At 45.4% G+C, this 25,827-nt stretch overlaps 1 long non-coding RNA gene across 1 annotated transcript; it reads right to left on the reverse strand.

The window, feature by feature from the left end:
- Nucleotides 1-11,077: 11,077 nt before the first annotated feature.
- Nucleotides 11,078-25,473, reverse strand: LOC143768794 (uncharacterized). Its single transcript, XR_013214031.1, has 2 exons — nt 24,904-25,473; nt 11,078-11,611 (listed from the first exon to the last, which is right to left on the reverse strand). It is a non-coding gene; the product is annotated as an uncharacterized LOC143768794 (long non-coding RNA).
- Nucleotides 25,474-25,827: the final 354 nt, after the last annotated feature.

The following is a 25,827-nucleotide window of genomic DNA, read 5'->3' on the forward strand; positions in this document are numbered from 1 at the left end:
TGTAGTGTTTTTCCACAAATTAGCTGGAGACGGGTGGAAAGACACTAATAGGATTTTTTTAAATTAATTAGCAGCAGACTACACTACTTGAAAAAAAATTAAAATTGATTTGGCGGTATGACGCAGTGAACAACCCTGAGCTGGAGACAACCAGGCTACGGCTGCTCACAGACTACAGGGCGAGCTGCAGTCACACGGAGACCGTGCAGACAGCCGTAAACGGCGCTGCAAGGCCCAAAAACCCTCCTCTACTTTATCCTATGTAGTGTTTTTCCACAAATTAGCTGGAGACGGGTGGAAAGACACTAATAGGATTTTTTAAAATTAATTAGCAGCAGACTACACTACTTGAAAAAAAATTAAAATTGATTTGGCGGTATGACGCAGTGAACAACCCTGAGCTGGAGACAACCAGGCTACGGCTGCTCACAGACTACAGGGCGAGCTGCAGTCACACGGAGACCGTGCAGACAGCCGTAAACGGCGCTGCAAGGCCCAAAAACCCTCCTCTACTTTATCCTATGTAGTGTTTTTCCACAAATTAGCTGGAGACGGGTGGAAAGACACTAATAGGATTTTTTTAAATTAATTAGCAGCAGACTACACTACTTGAAAAAAAATTAAAATTGATTTGGCGGTATGACGCAGTGAACAACCCTGAGCTGGAGACAACCAGGCTACGGCTGCTCACAGACTACAGGGCGAGCTGCAGTCACACGGAGACCGTGCAGACAGCCGTAAACGGCGCTGCAAGGCCCAAAAACCCTCCTCTACTTTATCCTATGTAGTGTTTTTCCACAAATTAGCTGGAGACGGGTGGAAAGACACTAATAGGATTTTTTTGAATAAATTAGCAGCAGACTACACTACTTGAAAAAAAAAAAAAAAAAAAAGAACAGTATGAGGCAATGAACCACCCTCCCTGAACTGAATACAACCAGCTATGGATGGCCTATGTGGCTGCACTCAGACTAGAGAGTGGGCTGCACTCACACACACACACACACACACACACACAGACCTTGCAGATCGCTGTGAAAACAGCGCTACAAGGCAAAAGCAAGGTGAATAGTAGGTGAACACAGCGGTTGCTAAATTAGCCTTTGGAAAGCACAAAGAAGCAAATCGCTATCTCTAAACTGTCCCTCAGTCAGCAAACAGCGTCCTGTCACTAACTGAATTCACAGCAGAGTGATCGCAAAATGGCGCCAGCGACTTTTAAACTGCATCATGACATCATTTCAGCAGCCAATCACAGCCTTGCCAGTAGTTTCATGCCCTCCATGCTAAACAGGATGTGCCCACACTTGAAATCATTCTCATTGGCTGAATTTCGGAATTTTGAATCTGGGAACTTCCGATTCCGGTATCCGATACGCGGCAAGTATCGGAATCCCGGTATCGGAATTCCGATACCGCAAGTATCGGCCGATACCCGATACTTGCGGTATCGGAATGCTCAACACTAGCCCTCAGACTTCTGGCCTACTACCGCTACATTGATGACATTTTAAAGATCTGGTTGGAGTCTGAGCAGCAGAAGGGGGAGGGGTGAGCTGTGACATCATCTATTGTGAATGGTGGATCCTGTGTGATTTACTGTATATAGAGTTGTTACCAGTCATTGTACAGTAGGAGGAGGAGGAGGTGAACTGTGATATCACCTATTGTGAAAGGTGGATCCTGTGTTATCTACTGTATATAGAGGTGTTATCAGTCATTGTACAGGAGGAGGAGGTGAGCTGTGACATCACCTATTGTGAATGGTGGATCCTGTGTTATCTATTGTATATAGAGGTGTTATCAGTCATTGTACAGGAGGAGGAGGTGAGCTGTGACATCACCTATTGTGAATGGTGGATCCTGTGTTATCTACTGTATATAGAGGTGTTATCAGTCATTGTACAGGAGGAGGAGGTGACCTGTGATATCACCTATTGTGAATGGTGGATCCTGTGTTATCTTCTCTATATAGATATAGGGATGGTAGACTCTGTTATCAGTCACTATGCAAAAAGAACGTCACTGTAATACTATTGTAGGAACTCAAGGATTCTGATAGCATGGGGCAATGAACAGACAGAGACGGGTTTCTTTAGTGCAAATAGTGTATTTGTACAACATCAATAACACCCAAAACAATATACTGATAACCCACAGTGTCCTGAAATGAAACGAGTCCTTGAAATATATACAGCAAATCGGCAGAGTTCTTAAGGCAGAGTCCTCAGCAAGGTGAGTGTGATTGGTGATGTGGTGCAGATCAAAACACTGTTGGCACAGAAAGAGTCAAATCCCAGGTGTGGCATGAACACGGGTAAGTCCAGAAACTAGTTCACAAGTTGATCCGAGATGTGGCATAAACACGGGTAAGTTCAGAAACAGGTTCACATTAAAGTATTATACTGGTGTTGTTTCCAACAGCTCCCACCGGGGGGAGTAAATGAAGGATTATCGTAAGTAGCAACACACAGTCCCGAAACAAAGTTCCAAAAACACAGTTCTTACCAGAAGGAGTGAACCGAGGGTTAAGTTTCAAGTCAGCAGACTAATGATAACCTAGAGAGTGTAGCTTACAAATGCAGGAAATGTCCAGAGCCAGAGGTAGAGACACACTCAGAACCAGCAGCTGAGCTGAAGGAGAACAGAATCAGAATACTCCAGCAAAGAGGCTGACACCTGACCCGGGTTTTAAACAAACGAACAGGAAGTAGGGCAGACAAAAACAGCAAACTCCATCTTAACAAAGGGCAAAATCATTCACAAGGTGACTTAGAAAACCCGGAATACTGACATTACTCCCCCCCAGAAACGGCCTCAGGAAGAACCTAGACCAGGCTTGTCTGGGTATCTACGATGAAATTGAGCAACCTTTATGGGAGCTGTCATGATTCTCAATGGCGAGAGAACATAGCCCAGCATATATGAGAACTAGCTCTTGGAAGATGGAAACTATACTGACCATGAACTAAACCTGCCGCACAACTAGAAGTGGCCGGGTAGCATGCCTACGTTTTTTAACCCTAGATGCCCAGCGCCAGCCGGAGAACTACCTAATCCTAGCAGAGGAAAAGACAGTCCTGGCTCACCTCTAGAGAAATTTTCCCAAAAGGCAGACAGAGGCCCCCACATATATTGGCGGTGATTTAAGATGAAATGACAAACGTAGTATGAAAATAGGTTTAGCAAAATCGAGGTCCGCTTTCTAGATAGCAGGAAGACAGAAAGGACACTTTCATGGTCAGCAGAAAACCCTATCAAAACACCATCCAGAAATTCCTTTAAGACTCTAGCATTAACTCATAACACCAGAGTGGCAATTTCCGATCACAAGAGCTTTCCAGACACAGTAACGAAACAGCAGCTGTGAACAGGAACAAAATGCAAAAACACACAAGGACAAAAGTCCAACTTAGCTGGGAGTTGTCTAGTAGCAGGAACAAGCACAGAAGGCTTCTGATTACATTGTTGACCGGCAAGAAACTGACAGAGGAGCAAGGTTATATAGCGACTCCCACATCCTGATAGGAGCAGGTGAACAGAGGGGATGATGCACACAAGTTCAATTCCACAAGTGGCCACCGGGGGAGCCCAGAATCCAATTTCACAACAGTACCCCCCCCTCAAGGAGGGGGTACCGAACCCTCACCAGAACCACCAGGGCGATCAGGATGAGCCCTATGAAAGGCACGGACAAGATCGGAGGCATGAACATCAGAGGCAGTGACCCAAGAATTATCCTCCTGACCGTATCCCTTCCATTTGACCAGATACTGGAGTCTCCGTCTGGAAACACGAGAGTCTAAGATCTTTTCCACAACGTACTCCAACTCACCCTCAACCAACACCGGAGCAGGAGGCTCAACGGAAGGCACAACCGGTACCTCATACCTGCGCAACAATGACCGATGAAAAACATTATGAATCGAAAAGGATGCAGGGAGGTCCAAACGGAAGGACACAGGGTTAAGAATCTCCAATATCTTGTACGGGCCGATGAACCGAGGCTTAAACTTAGGAGAAGAAACCCTCATAGGGACAAAACGAGAAGACAACCACACCAAGTCCCCAACACAAAGCCGAGGACCAACACGACGACGGCGGTTGGCAAAAAGCTGAGTCTTCTCCTGGGACAACTTCAAATTGTCCACCACCTGCCCCCAAATCTGATGCAACCTCTCCACCACAGCATCCACTCCAGGACAGTCCGAAGATTCCACTTGACCGGAGGAAAATCGAGGATGAAACCCCAAATTACAGAAAAACGGGGACACCAAGGTGGCAGAGCTGGCCCGATTATTGAGGGCGAACTCCGCCAAAGGCAAAAAAGCAACCCAATCATCCTGATCCGCAGACACAAAACACCTCAAATATGTCTCCAAGGTCTGATTAGTCCGCTCGGTCTGGCCATTAGTCTGAGGATGGAAAGCAGACGAAAAAGACAAATCTATGCCCATCCTAGCACAGAATGTCCGCCAAAATCTAGACACGAATTGGGTCCCTCTGTCAGAAACGATATTCTCAGGAATACCATGCAAACGAACAACATTTTGAAAAAACAGAGGAACCAACTCGGAAGAAGAAGGCAACTTAGGCAAGGGAAACAGATGGACCATCTTAGAGAAACGGTCACACACCACCCAGATGACAGACATCTTCTGAGAAACAGGCAGATCCGAAATAAAATCCATCGAGATGTGCGTCCAAGGCCTCTTCGGGATAGGCAAGGGCAACAACAATCCACTAGCCCGAGAACAACAAGGCTTGGCCCGAGCACAAACGTCACAAGACTGCACAAAGCCTCGCACATCTCGTGACAGGGAAGGCCACCAGAAGGACCTTGCCACCAAATCCCTGGTACCAAAGATTCCAGGATGACCTGCCAACGCAGAAGAATGAACCTCAGAGATGACTCTACTGGTCCAATCATCAGGAACAAACAGTCTACCAGGTGGGCAACGATCAGGTCTATCCGCCTGAAACTCCTGCAAGGCCCGCCGCAGGTCTGGAGAAACGGCAGACAATATCACTCCATCTTTAAGGATACCTGTGGGCTCAGAATTACCAGGGGAGTCAGGCTCAAAACTCCTAGAAAGGGCATCCGCCTTAACATTCTTAGAACCCGGTAGGTACGACACCACAAAATTAAACCGAGAGAAAAACAACGACCAGCGCGCCTGTCTAGGATTCAGGCGCCTGGCAGACTCAAGGTAAATTAAATTTTTGTGGTCAGTCAATACCACCACCTGATGTCTGGCCCCCTCAAGCCAGTGACGCCACTCCTCAAAAGCCCACTTCATGGCCAAAAGCTCCCGATTCCCAATATAATTCCGCTCGGCGGGCGAAAATTTACGGGAAAAAAAAGCACAAGGTCTCATCACGGAGCAGTCGGAACTTCTCTGCGACAACACCGCCCCAGCTCCGATTTCAGAAGCGTCGACCTCAACCTGAAAAGGAAGAGCAACATCAGGCTGACGCAACACTGGGGCGGAAGAAAAGCGGCGCTTGAGCTCCCGAAAGGCCTCCACAGCATCAGGGGACCAATCAGCAACATCAGCACCCTTCTTAGTCAAATCAGTCAATGGTTTTACAACATCAGAAAAACCAGCAATAAATCGACGATAAAAGTTAGCAAAGCCCAAAAATTTCTGAAGACTCTTAAGAGAAGAGGGTTGCGTCCAATCACCAATAGCCTGAACCTTGACAGGATCCATCTCGATGGAAGAGGGGGAAAAAATGTATCCCAAGAAAGAAATCTTTTGAACCCCAAAAACACACTTAGAACCCTTCACACACAAGGAATTAGACCGCAAAACCTGAAAAACCCTCCTGACCTGCTGGACATGAGAGTCCCAGTCATCCGAAAAAATCAGAATATCATCCAGATACACAATCATAAATTTATCCAAATAATCGCGGAAAATGTCATGCATAAAGGACTGGAAGACTGAAGGGGCATTTGAAAGACCAAAAGGCATCACCAAATACTCAAAATGGCCCTCGGGCGTATTAAATGCGGTTTTCCACTCATCCCCCTGCTTGATTCGCACCAAATTATACGCCCCACGGAGATCAATCTTAGAGAACCACTTGGCCCCCTTTATACGAGCAAACAAATCAGTAAGCAGTGGTAACGGATATTGATATTTAACCGTGATTTTATTCAAAAGTCGATAATCAATACACGGCCTCAAAGAGCCGTCTTTCTTAGACACAAAGAAAAAACCGGCTCCTAAGGGAGATGACGAAGGACGAATATGTCCCTTTTCCAAGGACTCCTTTATATATTCTCGCATAGCAGCGTGTTCAGGCACAGACAGATTAAATAAACGACCCTTAGGGTATTTACTACCCGGAATCAAGTCTATGGCACAATCGCACTCCCGGTGCGGAGGTAGTGAACCAACCTTGGGTTCTTCAAAAACTTCACGAAAGTCAGACAAGAATTCAGGAATCTCAGAGGGAATAGATGATGAAATGGAAACCAAAGGTACGTCCCCATGAGTTCCTTTACATTCCCAGCTTAACACAGACATAGCTCTCCAGTCGAGGACTGGGTTATGAGATTGCAGCCATGGCAATCCCAGCACCAAAACATCATGTAGATTATACAGCACCAGAAAGCGAATAACCTCCTGGTGATCCGGATTAACACGCATAGTCACTTGTGTCCAGTATTGTGGTTTATTACTAGCCAATGGGGTGGAGTCAATCCCTTTCAGAGGTATCGGAGCCTCCAGTGGCTCCAAATCATACCCACAGCGTTTGGCAAAGGACCAATCCATAAGACTCAAAGCAGCGCCAGAGTCGACATAGGCGTCCGCGGTAATAGATGACAAAGAACAAATCAGGGTCACAGATAGAATAAACTTAGACTGTAAAGTGCTAATTGAAACAGACTTGTCAGGCTTCTTAGTACGCTTAAAGCATGCTGATATAACATGAGTTGAATCACCACAATAGAAGCACAACCCATTTTTTCGTCTAAAATTCTGCCGCTCGCTTCTGGACAGAATTCTATCACATTGCATATTTTCTGGCGTTTTCTCAGTAGACACCGCCAAATGGTGCACAGGTTTGCGCTCCCGCAGACGCCTATCGATCTGAATAGCCATCGTCATGGACTCATTCAGACTCGCAGGCACAGGGAACCCCACCATAACATCCTTAATGGCATCAGAGAGACCTTCTCTGAAAATCGCCGCCAGGGCGCACTCATTCCACTGAGTAAGCACAGACCATTTGCGGAAGTTTTGGCAGTATATTTCAGCTTCATCTTGCCCCTGAGACAAGGACATCAAGGCCTTTTCCGCCTGAAGCTCTAAAAGAGGTTCCTCATAAAGCAACCCCAAGGCCAGAAAAAACGCATCCACATTGAGCAACGCAGGATCCCCTGGTGCCAATGCAAAAGCCCAGTCTTGAGGGTCGCCCCGGAGCAAGGAAATTACAATCCTGACCTGCTGTGCAGGGTCTCCGGCAGAGCGAGACTTCAGGGACAAAAACAATTTGCAATTATTTTTAAAATTTTGAAAGTGAGATCTATTCCCCGAGAAGAATTCAGGCAAAGGAATTCTAGGCTCAGACATAGGTGCATGAACAACAAAATCTTGCAAATTTTGTACCTTTGTGGCGAGATTATTCAAACCTGTAGCTACACTCTGAAGATCCATTTGAAACAGGTGAACACAGAGCCATTCAAGGATAAGAAGGAGAGAAAGAGAGGAAGGCTGCAGTATAGGCAGACTAGCAAGTGATTCAATTAAGAGCACACTCAGAACTAGAGGGAAAAAAAAAAAAAAAAAATTGTAGCAGACTTCTTTTTTCTCTCCTTTCTCAGCCAGTAATTTAACCCTTTTTTGGGCCGGTCAAACTGTCATGATTCTCAATGGCGAGAGAACATAGCCCAGCATATATGAGAACTAGCTCTTGGAAGATGGAAACTATACTGACCATGAACTAAACCTGCCGCACAACTAGAAGTGGCCGGGTAGCATGCCTACGTTTTTTAACCCTAGATGCCCAGCGCCAGCCGGAGAACTACCTAATCCTAGCAGAGGAAAAGACAGTCCTGGCTCACCTCTAGAGAAATTTTCCCAAAAGGCAGACAGAGGCCCCCACATATATTGGCGGTGATTTAAGATGAAATGACAAACGTAGTATGAAAATAGGTTTAGCAAAATCGAGGTCCGCTTTCTAGATAGCAGGAAGACAGAAAGGACACTTTCATGGTCAGCAGAAAACCCTATCAAAACACCATCCAGAAATTCCTTTAAGACTCTAGCATTAACTCATAACACCAGAGTGGCAATTTCCGATCACAAGAGCTTTCCAGACACAGTAACGAAACAGCAGCTGTGAACAGGAACAAAATGCAAAAACACACAAGGACAAAAGTCCAACTTAGCTGGAAGTTGTCTAGTAGCAGGAACAAGCACAGAAGGCTTCTGATTACATTGTTGACCGGCAAGAAACTGACAGAGGAGCAAGGTTATATAGCGACTCCCACATCCTGATAGGAGCAGGTGAACAGAGGGGATGATGCACACAAGTTCAATTCCACAAGTGGCCACCGGGGGAGCCCAGAATCCAATTTCACAACAGGGAGCATTGATGTTAGTTACTGGTTCCCAAGAATCGTTTTCAGGAGAGTAACCCTGCCATCTAACTAGATACTGAAGCCGGTTCCTATGAAGTCTTGAATTGATAATGTCCTGTACCATAAATTGTTCTTCGCCATCAACCAACACTGGTGGAGGAGGAGGTACGATACGTCCCTGAAATGTGTTAAGAGAGACCGGTTTTAATAAAGAAACATGAAATACTGGGTGTACCTTTAGAGTTCGTGGCAGCTTCAGCCGACAAGAAACAGAGCTCACAATCCCGGTGATCTTGAATGGACTGATGAACTTCTGTCCTAGTTTCTGTGAAGGAACACCCAATTTTAGATTCTTGGTGGACAACCAAACCGAGTCTCCTACCTTATACATGGGTGTCGGTTTCCGGAATCTATCGGCCGACTTCTTGTAACGCTCCTGTGCTACGGTCAGGGAGTCTTTCAAAACTTCAAGATTACGTTGCAACACCGCCACTCTGTCTTGAACTGCCGGTACCGATGTAGCAACCGGAGACCTAGGCAAAATATTTGGATGATATCCCAGATTGGCGAAAAAAGGCGTTACCTTTGTGGAACTGCTCTGTGAGTTGTTATACGAAAATTCCGCTAGTGAAAGTAGCTTCAGCCAATCATCCTGCAAATGAATGACGTAAGAGCGTAGGTACTGCTCCAAGGTTTGATTGGTCCGTTCCGTCTGCCCGTTGGTCTGAGGGTGGTATGCAGAAGACAAGCAAACATTAATGTGGAGCGCAGAACAAAATCCTTTCCAAAACCTGTAGGTAAATTGTATTCCCCGGTCAGAGATGATCTCATCTGGTACCCCATGCAGCCGGAAAACATTCTGGATAACCAGATCCACTGTCTCTGTAGCTGAGGGTAGACCGGTGAAAGGAATAAAATGAGCAGCCTTCGTTAAACGGTCCACTACCACCAAAATAGTATTTTTAACCGCCAGAGGTGGGTAACTCCACAATAAAGTCCATCGAAATAGACCCCCAAGGGCGAGATGGTATGGGTAGTGGCTTAAGAAGGCCAGTAGGTGAAACATGAGGAACTTTGTACCGGGCACAATCCTCACAAGAGCGGACATAGTCATTCACATCCTTCAAGCAGGTAGCCCACCAGAAAAAACGACTTAAAAATTCCTGCGTCTTCTGTACCCCCCGATGACCAGCCAATACGGAGTCATGGACCAATTTGAGAATTCGAAGTCTCACAGCCTCAGGGACATAAATACAGCGATCTCTAAGCCATACACCATTCTGAAATACAAGATTCACATTGTCAGGTGGAGCAGCAAGAAATACGTCACCATCATAGGCCAGCTTGATCTCCTCCCACAAGTCCCGGTCCTGGAGCACTCCTATGAAATTGGCATCAGACAAGATGGTCTTAGACAGGGTCCCAGACACGGAGTCCATCGTGTGGATTCGGGAAAGTGCATCAGCTTTCCCATTACGTGAGCCTGGGCGGTACGAGATGATAAAATCAAACTGGTTCAAGAGCAAACTCCACCTAGCTTGTCGAGGAGAAAGACATCTGGCGGACTTAAGGAATTCCAAATTACGGTGATCTGTGAGCACCACTACCTGTTGAGTTGCTCAGTTGCTCCCTGCAAATGGTGTCTCCATTCCTTAAAGGCGGAAATGATTGCCAAAAGTTCCTTATCTGCAATATCATAGTTCAGTTCAGCAGATGATAACCTGTGAGAAAAGAAGGCACACGGGTGCAACAAACCTTTGTCTCCGGTTCGTTGTGAGAGGATTGCTCCCAGAGCACAGTCAGAAGCATCCACCTCCACGACAAAAGGCAGTGCAGGATCCAGGTGCGTCAATATCGGAGCCGTGGTAAAACAAACCTTGAGGCGATCAAAGGCTTCCTGGGCTTGTGAAGACCATACAAACTTCTTCCCCTTCTTAGTGAGGAGAGTGATGGGACGGACAATTTCTGAAAAATTCTGGATAAAACGTCTATAAAAGTTAGCAAAACCAATGAATCGTTGTACCTCTTTGATGTTTCCTGGTACCGGCCAATCCATGATCGCCTGGATCTTGCTGGACTCCATGTTCAATCCCTGTGGAGAAATAACATAGCCTAAAAATTGAATCTTGGAGCAATGAAATTCACACTTTTCGAGTTTGATGTACAAATAATTACGTACACAGTTCTTACCAGAAGGAGTGAACCGAGGGTTAAGTTCCAAGTCAGCAGACTAATGATAACCTAGAGAGTGTAGCTTACAAATGCAGGAAATGTCCAGAGCCAGAGGTAGAGACACACTCAGAACCAGCAGCTGAGCTGAAAGAGAACAGAATCAGAATACTCCAGCAAAGAGGCTGACACCTGACCCGGGTTTTAAACAAACGAACAGGAAGTAGGGCAGACAAAAACAGCTTACTCCATCTTAACAAAGGGCAAAATCATTCACAAGCTGAGTTAGAAAACCCGGAATACTGACAGTCACATTTTTAAGAAAATTTATTTAACATAGAAACCTGATGTAAACATTAGGTTATTATCTGAGGACACATCTCAAGACATGATTTATTGACTACCCTGATTTGACAACTTTGGGGGTTTCTCACTTTCTGGGCTACTACGAACAAGAAGTTCTTATCATCAGTGATATCATTCTCTACTGAGGTGGGGAGGACCTGCCCCTTCTCAATGACAAAACCTGCCCTAGTCACAGACTCTTTCGCAAATTTTTCATTCACTGTCAGAGTGGAAAATTTGAGCTGGCCCACGCGGTAAAAGCTCATATCAAGTGCAATTAAGAAGTCCAAATAGCCCCCAATTTTCAGCCATGACGTCAGGGTCTTCAGGTTGTTTGTCATGTCTTCCTTGGTGTTGCAGATGATGTTGAACAAGAGGATATTCATCACACAGTCCTTTTGTGGTAGGACAACAGAATCAACAGAACCAGACAATAGGTCATATTTAACCACTCCTTGAATTGCTTTTCTTACTTGCTCTTCTTTTTCTTGCCATCAATCTCTAAAAAAAACATATAGAGTACATTTAGAATGACACCATATATGCCGGGACTTTCATCCTAGTATGCCCGAGGAGGTATAACTGGTAACGAATATGAAGATTATCTAAAGAACACCTGCATTACTAGCCTGCCGTCATACTCGGAGACCCGTAACTTTTTTATTTTTCTATCATCTCAGCCAGAGCGTCAAGGATGCATCCAAACTGACTCCACAGGGGTTTCTGTCATGATCTCAATGGCAAGAGAACATAGCATAAGCATATATAGGAACTAGCTCTTGGAAGATGGGAACTAAGCTGACCATGAACTAAACCTAACGCACAACTAGCAGTGGCCGAGTAGCATGCCTACGTTGATTCTAGATGCCCAGCCCAGCCGGAGGACTAAATAAAGCTAGCAGAGGAAAATATTAGTCCTAGCTCACCTCTAGAGAAATACCCCGAAAGGAGACAGAGGCCCCCCACATGTATTGGCGGTGAGTTGAGATGAAATAACAAACGTAGTATGAAAATAGGTTTAGCAAATTTGAGGTCCACTTACTACATAGCAGAAGACAGAAAGGACACTTTCATGGTCAGCTGAAAACCCTATCAAAAACACCATCCAGAAATTACTTTAAAACTCTGGCATTAACTCATAACACCAGAGTGGCAATTCCCGTTCACAAGAGCTTTCCAGACACAGTAACGAAACTACAGCTGTGAACTGGAACAAAATGCAAAAACAAACATGGACAAGAGTCCAACTTATCTAGTAGTTGTCTAGGAGCAGGAACAAGCACAGAGAGGCTTCTGATAACATTGTTGACCGGCAAGCAACTAACAGAGCAGCAAGGTTATATAGCGACTCCCACATCTTGATGGGAACAGGTGAACAGAGAAGATGAAGACACCAGTTCAATTCCACCAGTAGCCACCGGGGGAGCCCAGAATCCAAATTCACAACAGTACCCCCCCCTCAAGGAGGGGGCACCGAACCCTCACCAGAACCACCAGGGCGATCAGGATGGGCCCTATAAAAGGCACGAACCAGATCGGAGGCATGAACATCAGATGCATTCACCCAAGAATTATCCTCCTGGCCGTATCCCTTCCACTTGACCAGATACTGGAGTCTCCGTCTGGAAACACGAGAGTCCAAGATTTTCTCCACAACGTACTCCAACTCACCCTCAACCAACACCGGAGCAGGAGGCTCAACGGAAGGCACAACCGGTACCTCATACCTGCGCAATAATGACCGATGAAAAACGTTATGAATAGAAAAGGATGCAGGGAGGTCCAAACGGAAGGAAACAGGGTTAAGAATCTCCAATATCTTATACGGGCCGATAAACCGAGGCTTAAACTTAGGAGAAGAGACCCTCATAGGGACAAAACGAGAAGACAAGCACACCAAATCCCCAACAGAAAGCCGAGGACCAACACGACGGTGGCGGTTGGCAAAAAGCTGAGTCTTCTCCTGGGACAACCTCAAATTGTCCACCACCTGCCCCCAGATCTGATGCAATCTCTCCACCACAGCATCCACTCCAGGACAATCCGAAGATTCCACCTGACCAGAGGAAAATCGAGGATGAAACCCCGAATTACAGAAAAACGGGGACACCAAAGTGGCAGAGCTGGCCCGATTATTGAGAGCGAACTCCGCCAATGGCAAAAAAGCAACCCAATCATCCTGGTCAGCAGACACAAAACACCTCAGATATGTCTCCAGGGTCTGATTAATCCGCTCGGTCTGGCCATTCGTCTGAGGATGGAAAGCGGACGAAAAAGATAAATCTATGCCCATCCTAGCACAGAATGCCCGCCAAAATCTAGAGACGAATTGGGTCCCTCTGTCAGAAACGATATTCTCAGGAATACCATGCAAACGAACAACATTTTGAAAAAACAGAGGAACCAACTCGGAAGAAGAAGGTAACTTGGGCAGAGGAACCAAATGGACCATCTTAGAAAAACGGTCACACACCACCCAGATGACAGACATCTTCTGAGAAACAGGCAGATCTGAAATAAAATCCATCGAGATGTGCGTCCAAGGCCTCTTAGGAATAGGCAAGGGCAACAATAATCCACTAGCCCGAGAACAACAAGGCTTGGCCCGAGCACAAACGTCACAAGACTGCACAAAGCCTCGCACATCTCGTGACAGGGAAGGCCACCAGAAGGACCTTGCCACCAAATCCCTGGTACCAAAAATGCCAGGATGACCTGCCAACGCAGAAGAATGAACCTCAGAGATGACTCTACTGGTCCAATCATCAGGAACAAACAGTTTATCAGGTGGGCAACGATCAGGTCTCTCCGCCTGAAACTCCTGCAAGGCCCGCCGCAGGTCTGGAGAAACGGCAGACAATACCACTCCATCCTTAAGGATACCTGTGGGCTCAGAGTTACCAGGCGAGTCAGGCTCAAAACTCCTAGAAAGGGCATCCGCCTTAACATTCTTAGAACCCGGTAGGTATGACACCACAAAATTAAACCGAGAGAAAAATAATGACCAGCGCGCCTGTCTAGGATTCAGGCGCCTGGCGGTCTCAAGATAAATCAAATTTTTGTGGTCAATCAATACCACCACCTGATGTCTGGCCCCCTCAAGCCAATGGCGCCACTCCTCAAAAGCCCACTTCATGGCCAAAAGCTCCCGATTCCCAACATCATAATTCCGCTCAGCGGGCGAAAATTTACGGGAAAAGAAGGCACAAGGCCTCATCACGGAGCAGTCAGAACTTTTCTGCGACAACACTGCCCCAGCTCCGATCTCAGAAGCGTCGACCTCAACCTGAAAAGGTAGAGCAACATCAGGCTGACGCAACACAGGGGCAGAGGAAAAACGGCGCTTAAGCTCCCGAAAGGCCTCCACAGCATCAGGGGACCAATCAGCAACATCAGCACCCTTCTTAGTCAAATCGGTCAATGGCTTAGCAATATCCGAAAAACCAGCAATAAATCGACGATAAAAGTTAGCCAAGCCCAAAAATTTCTGAAGACTCTTAAGAGAAGAGGGCTGCGTCCAATCACAAATAGCTTGAACCTTGACAGGATCCATTTCAATGGAAGAGGGGGAAAAAATATATCCCAAAAAGGAAATCCTCTGTACCCCAAAAACACACTTAGAACCCTTCACACACAAAGAATTAGACCGCAAAACCTGAAAAACCCTCCTGACTTGCTGGACATGAGAGTCCCAGTCATCCGAAAAAATCAGAATATCATCCAGATACACAATCATAAATTTATCCAAATAATCGCGAAAAATATCATGCATAAAGGACTGGAAAACTGACGGAGCATTAGAAAGACCAAAAGGCATCACTAAATACTCAAAGTGGCCCTCGGGCGTATTAAATGCGGTTTTCCACTCATCCCCCTGCCTGATTCGCACCAAATTATACGCCCCACGAAGGTCAATCTTAGAGAACCACTTGGCCCCCTTTATGCGAGCAAACAAATCAGTCAGCAACGGCAATGGGTATTGATATTTAACAGTGATTTTATTCAAAAGCCGATAATCAATACATGGTCTCAAAGAGCCGTCTTTTTTTGACACAAAGAAAAAACCGGCTCCTAAGGGAGATGACGATGGACGAATATGTCCCTTTTCCAAGGACTCCTTTATATATTCTCGCATAGCAGCATGTTCAGGCACAGACAGATTAAATAAACGACCCTTTGGGTATTTACTACCCGGGATTAAATCTATGGCACAATCGCACTCTCGGTGCGGAGGTAACGAACCAAGCTTGGATTCTTCAAAGACGTCACGATAGTCAGACAGGAACTCAGGAATTTCAGAGGGAATGGATGATGAAATGGAAACCACAGGTACATCCCCATGAGCCCCCTTACATCCCCAGCTCAACACAGACATAGCTCTCCAGTCGAGGACTGGGTTGTGAGATTGCAGCCAAGGCAATCCTAGCACCAAATCATCATGTAGATTATACAGCACCAGAAAGCGAATAATCTCCTGGTGATCCGGATTAATACGCATAGTTACTTGTGTCCAGTATTGTGGTTTATTATTAGCCAATGGGGTGGAGTCAATCCCCTTCAGAGGAATAGAAGTCTCCAAAGGCTCTAAATCATACCCACAGCGTTTGGCAAAGGACCAATCCATAAGACTCAAAGCGGCGCCAGAGTCGACATAGGCGTCCGTGGTAATAGATGACAAAGAGCAAATCAGGGTCACAGATAGAATAAATTTAGACGGTAAGGTGCAAATGGAAACAGATTTACCAAGCTTTTTAGTGCGCTTAGAGCATGCTGATATAACATGAGTAGAATCACCACAATAGAAACACAACCCATTTTTCCGTCTAAAATTCTGCCGCTCGCTTCGGGACAGAATTCTATCACACTGCATACTCTCTGGCGACTTCTCAGTGGACACCGCCAGATGGTGCACTGGTTTGCGCTCCCGCAAACGCCTATCGATCTGAATAGCCATTGTCATGGACTCATTCAGACCCGCAGGCACAGGGAACCCCACCATAACATCCTTAATGGCATCAGAGAGACCCTCTCTGAAAGTCGCCGCCAGGGCGCACTCATTCCACTGAGTAAGCACAGACCATTTACGGAATCTTTGGCAGTAAATTTCCGCTTCATCTTGCCCCTGAGATAGGGACATCAAAGTTTTTTCTGCCTGAAGCTCCAAATGAGGTTCGTCATAAAGCAACCCCAAGGCCAGAAAAAACGCATCCACATTGAGCAACGCAGGATCCCCTGGTGTCAATGAAAAAGCCCAGTCTTGAGGGTCGCCCCGGAGCAAGGAAATCACAATCCTGACCTGCTGTGCAGGGTCTCCGGCAGAGCGAGATTTCAGAGACAAAAATAATTTGCAATTATTTCGAAAATTCTGAAACCCGGATCTATTCCCCGAGAAAAATTCCGGCAAAGGAATTCTCGGCTCAGATACAGGTGCATGACAAACAAAATCTTGCAAATTTTGTACCTTCGTGGCGAGATTATTCAAACCTGCAGCTACACTCTGAAGATCCATTACAAACAGGTGGACACAGAGCCATTCAAGGGTTAAGAGGAGGTAAGAAGCAGCTAGACAGCAATTAAGGGCTAGGCAGCAAAACTCTGAGGGGAAAAAAAAAAAAAAAAATTTCCCTTCAACACTTCTTTTTCTCCTGCTTCAGCCCAAACAATTAACACTTTGCGGGCCGGTCAAACTGTCATGATCTCAATGGCAAGAGAACATAGCATAAGCATATATAGGAACTAGCTCTTGGAAGATGGGAACTAAGCTGACCATGAACTAAACCTAACGCACAACTAGCAGTGGCCGAGTAGCATGCCTACGTTGATTCTAGATGCCCAGCCCAGCCGGAGGACTAAATAAAGCTAGCAGAGGAAAATATTAGTCCTAGCTCACCTCTAGAGAAATACCCCGAAAGGAGACAGAGGCCCCCCACATGTATTGGCGGTGAGTTGAGATGAAATAACAAACGTAGTATGAAAATAGGTTTAGCAAATTTGAGGTCCACTTACTACATAGCAGAAGACAGAAAGGACACTTTCATGGTCAGCTGAAAACCCTATCAAAAACACCATCCAGAAATTACTTTAAAACTCTGGCATTAACTCATAACACCAGAGTGGCAATTCCCGTTCACAAGAGCTTTCCAGACACAGTAACGAAACTACAGCTGTGAACTGGAACAAAATGCAAAAACAAACATGGACAAGAGTCCAACTTATCTAGTAGTTGTCTAGGAGCAGGAACAAGCACAGAGAGGCTTCTGATAACATTGTTGACCGGCAAGCAACTAACAGAGCAGCAAGGTTATATAGCGACTCCCACATCTTGATGGGAACAGGTGAACAGAGAAGATGAAGACACCAGTTCAATTCCACCAGTAGCCACCGGGGGAGCCCAGAATCCAAATTCACAACAGGTTTCCCAGCCCTTGTTCATGTCAACAGGAAACCTGGCGTGACAACTGATGGAGTTAAGGTACCTTCACACTGAACAACTTAACAATGATAACGATAGCGATCCGTGACGTTGCAGCGTCCTGGATAGCGATATCGTTGTGTTTGACACGCAGCAGCGATCAGGATCCTGCTGTGACATCATTGGTCAGAGCTAGAAGGCCAGCACCTTATTTCGACGCTGGATCACCCGCTGACATCGCTGAATCGGCGTGTGTGACGCGGATTCAGCGATGTCTTCACTGGTAACCAGGGTAAACATCGGGTTACTAAGCGCAGGGCCGTGCTTAGTAACCCAATATTTACCCTGGTTACCATTGTAAATGTAAAAAAAACCAAACACTACATACTTACATTCCGGTGTCTGTCACGTCCCCCGGCGTCCACTTCCCTGCACTGTGTCAGCGCCGGCCAGCCGTAAAGCAGAGCACAGCGGTGACGTCACCGCTCTGCTTTACACAGTGCAGGGAAGCGGACGCCGGGGGACGCGATAGACACCGGAATGTAAGTATGTAGTGTTTTTTTTTTTTTTTACATTTACACTGGTAACCAGGGTAAACATCGGGTTACTAAGCGCGGCCCTGCGCTTAGTAACCCGATGTTTACCCTGGTTACCCGGGGACTTCGGCATCGTTGGTCGCTGGAGAGCTGTCTGTGTGACAGCTCTCCAGCGACCACACAACGACGAAACAGCGACGCTGCAGCGATCGGCATCGTTGTCTATATCGCTGCAGCGTCGCTTAATGTGACGGTACCTTAAGACCCCTTTCTTCATGCCTCAACAAACAAAAGTTTAAACTATGGAGCCTGGAGATCATTAGACTCGCTGAGCTACCACTTTTTACACCCTTGCAGGACCTCTGGGACTCATGTCTAAGAAAGCATAGAAAAATGGGATCTGAACACTCGAACAAGCCATCAATAATAGATCAGTGGGGTTCCACTTTCAGCTGATTTTTAAGTCTGCGGTGCTCTTGCAAGCGCTCCATCCTCTACATTGTTTTCAGTAGCTTGTCTGCGCAATATTTTTTTGTGCAAGATATTGGACAGCACTAATACCTTGACAGGCTTCCATAAAATATATGGTACAGTTGAGCATAAACCATCTTGCAAGCCCAATGTAGACACAAGTGCCACAGCCTTTTCAAGCAGCTGAACGTAGGGATCCCCTCCAAGTCAATATTGATGGCTTATCAAGGACATAAGTCATCAATTTTAAAAGATGGATAACCGCTTTAATGACTAAATGAACTCCGCTAAATGGGCGACCTGTGGGCAAAGAAATCAACTGGAATCCATGTCCTTTTGTTGTACTGAAGTACTTCTGTACATTAGTTAGGTTCAGTGTTAATAATCAATTGTTTTTCATTTGGAGCCGTACAACTCCCAATATTTTATTCTTGAGTATGTGGAGCATGTGGATTGTGCTATCCCTGCCCAATTCCAATATGTTTCCATTTCCCATATTTTTACAGGACCATGTGCTAGACATACCCTACTTTTGGTAAAGATCTGTCCATGCAATTGGATATTTATAAGATCTTATTTATTGTGCAACTTTAATGAGAATCAGGATCTTTAGTATCTAAATTGTCCAATACTGAAGGTTGACATCACATAAATGACTCTACGGATTTGTTGCCTTCTGGTTGACAAACTAATTTGGAAGCATATGACCAATCCGTGGCTTCATCACCCTTCTCCAACCATTGATTAAACTGCTGAATGCTGTCATCTTTGAAGTCCATTACTTTTATTTCAAGCTTTTAAAACATCTTTGGCAGGACAGTGGAGAACGGAGTGTGAGGTCCTCACACAGCGCTCTCCAATGTCCTAACGAAGATGTTTTAAAAGCTTGAAATAAATGTTGGATTTTATTGACTGGTGAGTGCCATCCTTCTTCCTTTATTCATGGACTATTCAGTGCTACATTCTATCAGAGTTGCTTGACTCGTCTATGGGCTTCCATGGAAAAAATTCTCTCAATGAAAACATAAGGACTAGTGATGAGCAAGTATACTCGTTACTCGGGTTTTCCGATCTCCGAATATTTGTAAGTGCTCGCAGATTTAGTTTTTGTTGACACAGCTCTCTCTCTCATGCCATACCTCTCACTGCGCCTCCTCATCCCAGCACCTCTGCCGGTAACCACTGCTGCAACCCTCCCATGGACACCAGGCCGTGGCGTCGCCCACCTATGCAGGAAGGGACCCTGCTCAGGTGCACGCCGTACCGCATCACCCCACCTCTGCAGACACCATGCCTCCTATGACCCTGCTCTGCCACCGCCAGCCCTCAGGTAAGATACTGTAAATTCGGACAATAAGACGGACCCCCATCTTATAAAAAATCTTTTTTTCTGCAATTTTCACCCCAAATTTGGGGTGCGCCTTATGGTCCGGTGCGTCTTATAGTCCGAAAAATACGGTAATATCAGGGGCAGTGATCTGTCCAGGAGACTAGGTAGACTGGAGACGAGATGGATTTGGCAATTGAATACGGTCCATCCCTTTGGACTTAATGAATGTATTTCTTTTGTTCCCTTCCTTCGATCTTCTGGCTGCTAAGTATATCAGACGTGTTACTTACCACATGCTTCCTTTTTACTGCTTTTAACTTTTGGTTTTTATTTGTAGTGATCTCTGTTTGCCATGATGCTTGTTTTGGCTACGGTGGATTTCTCCGATCGTATGGTGTACCATGGATCTTCTTCCAGCTATTGTGTTTGAGAATAGTTATATGCTCTATTCTGTATTGTAATAAAATTATTATATGTATTTTTTTTATGTATGTGTATTTTTGTATGTTATGTTTTCTGGTTTGATTCAGTTGTTGTCGCATAATGGTCGAAGTGTTTGATATACTCATTTTCCGTCACAGTACATTGAGTTATTGTGGCACTCTGTGGTTGCTGTATGTATGCGTATATATATGTATGTATATGTATATATATGTATATATGTACTTATGCACAATTTGTGGGGATTATGCATGTGTATCGGGGTGTATATGTACTATTTTTTTCTTTGTGAACAGGTGATCGTGGTCTATGTTCTTCTTATATGCTTAATATATGTAATGGTGGCGAATCCATTTGCCCCCATTAAAAACGGCCACCGGGATATTTCCGATTATATGCGGTCTGTATTCTGTCGCATTTTATTTCTTTTGATTATACAGTTTTGTAATATTCAATATTAATGTCTTGCATATTGTGTGTTATTTATGGTCCTTATTTATTATGAGTGCCTGTACACTTTTGTACATAATTATGCTCCGAATGTTTAGGTATGTTCCCATATGTTGTTTTGATATTCTGATCTTCTGCATTGTACATAATGTGCCATCTGCTTGTGAATATGAGCGCATTGTTTGCGCCGTGTTTCAATGCATTTAATGTATGTATTTGTGGCGATTCTGCTTGCCCTCAATTAAAATGGCCGCCGGCACATTTCCGGTCATGCGCGGTTCACATCTTTCCGCTTCCGGTCTGCGACTCTGCGCTGGCACACATGGGCCCGTGTGTGGCTGGCGTGGACAGGTGCGGCTGGTTGGCGGCAATGCGTCCGCTCATTGGTTGGACCCAGTGGCTTGGCAACTATATATTCCACCGGCCTCAGTACTTGGCACGCCCCCTGAGGAAGGGCTTTACCGAAACGCGCGTTGGGGTGGGTTGGAGTTGGCGTGATTCCCCATTTCTGAGTGGTATGTTCACCTTTACCATCTGTATTCATACCTGTCTATGGTTGTTCATCATTATTACTATTCCATCATTATATTTTTGCTTTGATGTAACCATTTGATAGTGTTATATATCTTTTTATGTGAGCCCACTTTAATGGTATGTACCATCTATGGTTTGATTATTTTATTGCCATTTGGGGATCACTGCTTTACTCCTAGGTTCCATGAGGTTGTGTTTCACGTGCCCTACCTTGCTGACTTTGTCTGTTTTTGTATTTAATAAACATCTTTTTATATGCATTTTTGGACTTTGACACTATTTTTCGTAGTGGTTTTGCTTATTTACTGATGTGGCTGAGAGGGAGCAAACGGCAGCTCTGTCTGAGCCCAACGTGGTCTGGCACATATACACCAGGGGGTCGGGGCGCAGATCACGGTCCTGCGCCCTGTCTCTGTTTGGCGGCACATGCGCGTTACTTGCAGACCTGGAGTGCTGGGCACCTGGGTTCGTGATGATCAACGGACACGCCAGGCATCTCTCACCACGGACTTGGCTGTCGGCGGCGGAGATGCTCGGGCGCGGGCCTGCGCTGCAACGATGCTCGGGAAACCGAAAACATAAATCCCCTCGCTGCACGCTGTCTCTCCCCGCCAAATCTGACCACTTCCACACGCACTCAGACTGCCCAACTCTAGGTACACCCCCTGCTCCCGGATACCAAGATTGGTCTGGTTCCTTAGACCTTAACCTGGATAACAGAGGTGGCAACCCCGACAGTTCCAGACCCGGCACAGAACAGGTACCCACGGTTCCGGTCCTTCTTCTTACACACAGACATTCTATAGACCTGAAGAAAACACTTCATGCAGTTTTTTTTACAGGTTGAACAACCATGGACTCTTCTATGATGCTGACACCGGAAAACTAAAAGTGAGACTCCACAAGGTCTTTGGCATTGCACTCTCCATGAAGATAATGCGTCTTGGTGGTGGAAGACATTGTCATAGGTTTGTGTGCTATGAATATATTCCGCAGTTCCTTTCTTATAAACCATCCAGAGGAAAGTTTTGATTCCGGGTGGTATATCAGATGAGTCCTGGATGATCAGAGACATGTTTGGTTCTTCTGTCTACACTCACCGGCCACTTTATTAGGTACACCATGCTAGTAACGGGTTGGACCCCCTTTTGCCTTCAGAACTGCCTCAATTCTTCGTGGCATAGATTCAACAAGGTGCTGGAAGCATTCCTCAGAGATTTTGGTCCATATTGACATGATGGCATCACACAGTTGCCGCAGATTTGTCGGCTGCACATCCCAAAGATGCTCCATACAAGGCAGGATGGATCCATGCTTTCATGTTGTTTACGCCAAATTCTGACCCTACCATCCGAATGTCGCAGCAGAAATCGAGACTCATCAGACCAAGCAACGTTTTTCCAATCTTCTACTGTCCAATTTCGATGAGCTTGTACAAATTGTAGCCTCAGTTTCCTGTTCTTAGCTGAAAGGAGTGGTACCCGGTGTGGTCTTCTGCTGCTGTAGCCCATCTGCCTCAAAGTTCGACGCACTGTGCGTTTAGAGATGCTCTTAGGCCTACCTTGGTTGTAACGGGTGGCGATTTGAGTCACTGTTGCCTTTCTATCAGCTCGAACCAGTCTGCCCATTCTCCTCTGACCTCTGGCATCAACAAGGCATTTCCGCCCACAGAACTGCCGCTCACTGGATTTTTTTTCTTTTTCGGACCATTCTCTGTAAACCCTAGAGATGGTTGTGCGTGAAAATCCCAGTAGATCAGCAGTTTCTGAAATACTCAGACCAGCCCTTCTGGCACTAACAACCATGCCACGTTCAAAGGCACTCAAATCACCTTTCTTCCCCATACTGATGCTCGGTTTGAACTGCAGGAGATTGTCTTGACCATGTCTACATGCCTAAATGCACTGAGTTGCCGCCATGTGATTGGCTGATTAGAAATTAAGTGTTAACAAGAAGTTGGACAGGTGTACCTAATAAAGTGGCCGGTGAGTGTATATGTTCAGGTGGTGATTTCATTGCGTGTGTTCATTGACATTTGACATTCGGGTATATTTGCATGCCATCATCGTATTATGCAGGAATTTTACTAGAGCATGCTGACTCTATCGATACAAACTCAACTTTTGATGCATCTTTATAATTTGTCAAAAGTCTGAGAAATATTGTGATACAAAATTTTCATTTATGCTCTATAACCTCACAGTGGGTGGTTCTCCTAAATAAAAGAGATATAGTCCCTGCGATAGGTCATCAATATCAGATTGGTTGGATTTCCTCAGACACAATGGTGTCATGGCAGACCCAAAACAGCACTGCTCTATGCACCGTGTAGTGGCCGTTCTCGGTACTGCAGCTTGAATCACATTCACTTCAATAGGACCTGAGAATGGCCACTACACACTGTCCTGAGCCATGGTGGCTCTGCTACGTTGACTGTTTACTTCCAACCACCAAGAGACCTGCAAACTTCTGGGTGTCTGACCTTCAATAATCTGATATTGATGACCTATTCTAAGAATAGTTCATCAATATGTAAGACCTGGCCATGTCCTTTAAATTTCAATTTTATTTTTAAGTGTTGTGTCTGACAAATGACACTGTCTATACTAGGGTTGAGCGACCTTTAGTCTTTTAGGGTTGAGTCGGGTTTTGTGAAACCCGACTGTCTTAAAAGTCGAGTCGATTGTAATCGGCCGACCACCGTGAAAAGTCGGGTTTCGGCCGAAACGCGAAACCCAATGAAGAAATCTTTTTAATATTATTTATTAAATCTCTCTCTCTCTCTCTCCCCCTAAACGCTGATTTTCCACATCGCTCCCAGAACGCTCATTTTACACTTTGCACATCACTGTAATGCACGCGAAAAAAAATGCCTGTTGTTGTGTACACCCCCTAACACCTACGTCAGCACTCTACCGCTCCTTCATTGGCTGCAAAAATGGCACTAAACGCGTCATACGAAACGCGACTTTCGCGCCTAGATCGCGTACCGCATGGCCGACCCCACACAGGGATCGGGTCGGGTTTCATGAGACGCCGACTTTGCCAAAAGTCGGCGACTTATGAAAATGAACGACCCGTTTCGCTCAACCCTAGTCTATACAATATGTGTCTGATTGATGGGGATTTGATTTCCAGGAAAATCTCAAAATGGTTACACATGCATGTTCATCTTTATTGAAGTCTACGATAAATAAAGAAACACTCCAATGCGAAACCTGTTCCAGGGTCCCTACCTATGTGCTATTTATACTATTAATGTCTTTCTATGTATCACAGCCACATTTTGGCCCCATCATGCACTGTCAGGATTCCTGTCATCTTTCTACAGTTTGACCACTAGTGGCTGCTATTGTTCACCTTGATAATTGTGCTGCAATTTCATTCCTTACCACTGGAGGATGCTGTTGTGTTCGGCAATTGCCCTTTACAAAGATGGCAGATTCTGAGCCTGTGGAAACCATATGGTTTCCTGTTTGGGCCATTTTAATGCCACATGGATGCCTCATTCATTGATTGAGTATTGGGTCTAGTTCCAGGCTCCAGCTCCTGAACTGTTTTCACTTATCTCTAGATTGTTTCCTACAACTCCTTTGCTATCTCCAAGGACTTTTATTACCACTAGCTGCTCCTTGCTCGTACACCTCCGGCCACTGTATTCCAGCAGTGCTACACCAGTATCGTAACAGGATTCTCAAGCCCATCTTCATGGAAGCTGCCAAGGGAGGAAAATTGGAAGTGAGTGTAAGTAAAATTAACTGTTTGCTTACCAGCATTTATGCAGACATGCAAACACTAAAAACAAAATACACTGCATTTGAAGCTTCGACATCGTATAAGATCAAAGCAATAAAATTACACAGAGTCCGAGAAGAGCCTTCAATTACAATACCAACATATAGCTCCAACCCCTCCACCCACCCTTCCACTCCCAACTTTTAGGTTTGGTGGAAACCATGACAAGTTTTATGGATTCATCAACCAGTACAGATTGTATTGCACACCTGACTCACTTCCCTACTAACAGATCAAAAATGTTATGTATCATTATGCTACTGACACATAAAGCTTTGATTGGGTCAACCCCCTTATTGAAACTCATGATAATCAACTTAATGATCTAGAGACCTTTCTAGCAGCCATGAACCTGATGTTTGATGATGACCCTAATCATTTTGCAACAGCTCCAGCTACGCTGATGGCTCCACGTCAGAGTAAACACTCCGTTGTAGAGTACCCCTCAGAATTCAGATGGTGGGTGATTGATACTGAATGGAACAATGCTTCAAAATTATCCATTTTAAACAACAGACTCTTAGAGCACTCAAAGATGAACTAGTCTGGGCTGATGCTCCCACAAATTTTGATGAATTTAACCACCAGAGTATTGGAATAGACACCTGATCATCAGAGAAAAGATTGGAAAAGTGGAGTTCAAATTGGTCCCGCAACAGTAATCATTATCCACCTGCTTCAACCACGAGTCCCAGAGACTTTGAGATTAAGAGTCGTCACATATCTGAAGCTGAATCCTGGCACATTG

The sequence above is a fragment of the Ranitomeya variabilis genome, chromosome 4 (assembly GCF_051348905.1).
Source record: "Ranitomeya variabilis isolate aRanVar5 chromosome 4, aRanVar5.hap1, whole genome shotgun sequence".
Classification (NCBI taxonomy): Eukaryota; Metazoa; Chordata; class Amphibia; order Anura; family Dendrobatidae; genus Ranitomeya; species Ranitomeya variabilis.